The 3,123-nt window shown below is 56.9% G+C and overlaps 1 protein-coding gene and 1 pseudogene across 1 annotated transcript in view; both read right to left on the bottom strand.

The window, feature by feature from the left end:
- LOC105506584 overlaps positions 1-2,774 on the bottom strand; it is a 13,016-nt pseudogene extending 10,242 nt beyond the window's left edge.
- The window catches only part of CELSR1 (cadherin, EGF LAG seven-pass G-type receptor 1), a gene marked incomplete at its 5' end in the record, with an annotated part of 201,612 nt that overhangs the window by 143,997 nt on the left and 54,492 nt on the right, over positions 1-3,123 (bottom strand). The gene's annotated exons all lie outside the window — the stretch shown is intronic.

Genomic DNA, 3,123 nt, shown 5'->3' with positions numbered 1-3,123 from the left:
GGTGGGGGAGTCCAGGATACTGATAGGAGTAGAGGGAAGGATATCCAAGGTTCTGAAGGGGTTGGGAAGAAGAGAGTCCAGGGTGCTACTGGGGATTGTGGGGGAGGGGCGTCCAGCTGATGGGGATGTGGGGAGGGGTGTCCAGCTGATGGGGGTATATATGGGAGGGGTGTCCAGCTGGTGGGGGAGGGGTGTCCAGTTACTGGGGGTATATGGGAGGGGCACCCAGCTGACGGGGGTGTGGAGAGGGGTGTCCGGGATGCTGACAGGACCAGCTGATGGGGGCATGGGGGAGGGGTGTCAAGTGCCAATGGAGGCACAGGGAGGAGCCTGCCCTGCACCTCAGTTTCAGGGGAGGTCTCTGCAGGCGGAGAGCAGTGGGGTGACAGCAGGAAGCAGCTGTGGTCAGCACCTGCTCAGGGCTGGCATCCATCCTATTGTCTCACTGAAACTCATGACAGTGGGAGGTACAGGTGCCCCCTGGATAGTCCCCGGAGCCAGTGCTACACGGGAAGCCCTGCCCTCTTGGGGACAGGGGGATGGTCTTGGGGGATGAGGGTCCCGCTAAGGAGCTGAGCCCTTCCCGCTCCTAAGCCCGCAGCTGTCCTGTTCGCCTACAGCCAGCGAGTGCGGCACAGGAGGCCACCATAGTGCCATGAAGCGTGGACCTAGGCATGCATGCCGGTGAGCTCAGTGGGATGGTTCAGCAGGAACACGGCTTGAACCCACATCAAGGCAGGACTCGGCACAGGCCACAGAGAAGTCACACAGGCCTGGCTGAGGGACACAAAAAGAACAAATGCACCCCTGGCGCCACAGTGGAAAGTCCCCAGAAGCAGCAGTTTCTACCGCACAGCAGTGACCACTCCCGTACCAAAGCCTTGCCCTTTTGAGCATGCAGCAGTTGGGGTCACTGTGGCAGGAAGGGACGTGTCAGCTCAGACCCCCAGACGCACCCACACCCCACGGCAGGGCAGGGCCACCTTCCTGCTGGTCACCCAGACTAACCTAGAGAATAACTGCAATTCAGCTCTTTCAAATGCATGATTATTTCCCGTTTGGAACCCGGCTTGGGGACAGGGAAGTGCGCTTCCTCTGCTTGGAATGCTAAGCCAACCAACTGCTCTCATCCCCAATTCCTCATCACAACCAAAACTGCCACCGGTCACTGTCCTGGGGCACCTTCCCGCTGGCTCAGCGGGGCAGGTGGATGCCATGCTCTCTGACGAGGGCGCTTTTGACTATTAACCCGTCACCACCAGCCTGGCGACAGATCAAGACTCCTTCCCCCCAAAAAAAAAGCCCAGGCTGGGCACGGTGGCTCAAGCCTGTAATCCCAGCACTTTGGGAGGCCGAGATGGGCGGATCACGAGGTCAGGAGATCAAAACCATCCTGGCTAACACGGTGAAACCCCATCTCTACTAAAAAAAATACAAAAAACTGCCGGGCGAGGTGGCAGCACCTGTAGTCCCAGCTACTCGGGAGGCTGAGGCAGGAGAATGGCGTGAACCCAGGAGGCGGAGCTTGCAGTGAACTGAGATCTGGCCATTGCACTCCAGCCTGGGCGACAAAGCAAGACTCTGTCTCAAAAAAATAAAATAAAATAAAAAGCCCATCTTTCCTGCACTCTGTGGCCTCCAGGTTCCAAGGACAGTAAACTCCCGGGTCTGGATGTGCTGCCCAGCCTGGTTAGTGAGAAAACATCCTCCTGGCCATCTCAGCATCCGCCCCCGCAGTGGAAACACCTACCGTGACCACCCCACAGGGCTGCACAGAGACCCAGGGAGCCGCCTTCTGAGAGCCAACGTTCCCAAGGGCAAAGTGCACACATGTTGACATGGCACGTCGACCTGGAGTGCGTGGGTCCTGGTCTCCTCCAGCCACAAGACACACTCAGACACACAGGGTCCTGCCCTCTAATTTCCATCTCATGAGACAGGAGCCAAGGATTCCCCAGGGTCACCTGAAGAGGTTTTATTTTTATTTTATTTTATTTTATTTTACTTTATTTTTATTTTTGAGACAGTCTCGCTCTGTCACCGAGGCTGGAGTGCAGTGGCACAATCTTGGCTCACTCCAACTTCTGCCTCCTGAGTTCACCAATTCTCTTCCCTCAGCCTCCTGAGTAGCTGGGACTACAGGTGCCCACCATCTCATCCAGCTAATTTTTGTATTTTTAGTAGAGACAGGGTTTTACCACGTTTGTCAGGCTGGTCTCGAACTCCTGACCTCAGGCGATCCATCCACCTTGGCCTCCCAAAGTGTTGAGATGAGACGACCAAAACCCACTTTTCAAGCAGGACCTGGGAGGGAAATGTTCTAAGCAGAGTGAGCATCGCAGAGTCTCCCTCAGGCATGGCTGCGAGCGCCACAGCTGCAGACCTAGGAAGGTGCTAGGTGCGGAGAGACACTTAAAAATCCCAGAAAAATCTACAAAACCAACTCCTGCAGCCACCACAGTGACCCGTCCTGAGGCACAGAGTGAGTTTCTGGTTTTGCCACTCTTGTGAACAACCGCACCCACCATCAGGCACCCAGCTGGCCTGGGGCTGCTGCAAGTGCTGCACCCTGATCCTCCAGGCAGTCCCAATGGCCAGGTGTCATCTTCCCTGCTCTACAGACCAGGCCTCAGAGGATCCGGAGGTCCAGCGACTTGCCCAAGGCCACCTGAGGGCTGCCTCTGCGCCCACAGACAGGGGACTGTGTTCCCCTACAAGTTCAGCACCTCGGGAGTCAGGAGACGCTCGCACAGGGAGGGCCCCACAACATCCATGCTCGCCAGGTCTCCTGAGGCAGCTTCTCCACCCCGGGCCCTTGGACATGGCGTATGGGATCATTCTCTGCTGTGCGGGGCTGTCCCGTGCACACCGGGGCACGGAGCAGCATCCCCCGCACCTCCACCTACCAGACAGCAGTAGCACCGCCCTCCACACTGTGACAACTGAAACATCTACAGGCATGGCCACATGTCTCCTAGGGGGAAAAGCAGCCCCATCTGAGTGCCACTGTACTAAAGAACTCTAGCCAGAAACTAACTTTTTAAAAGTTTTTCTTGTGAACTAGCAGAAAGGGCCAGGCGCGGTGGCTCACGCTTGTAATCCCAGCACTTTGGAGGCCGAGAC

The sequence above is a fragment of the Colobus angolensis genome, unplaced genomic scaffold (genome assembly GCF_000951035.1).
Source record: "Colobus angolensis palliatus isolate OR3802 unplaced genomic scaffold, Cang.pa_1.0 Scaffold138, whole genome shotgun sequence".
Classification (NCBI taxonomy): domain Eukaryota; kingdom Metazoa; phylum Chordata; class Mammalia; order Primates; family Cercopithecidae; genus Colobus; species Colobus angolensis.
This window is presented reverse-complemented; position numbering and strand designations above follow the sequence as displayed.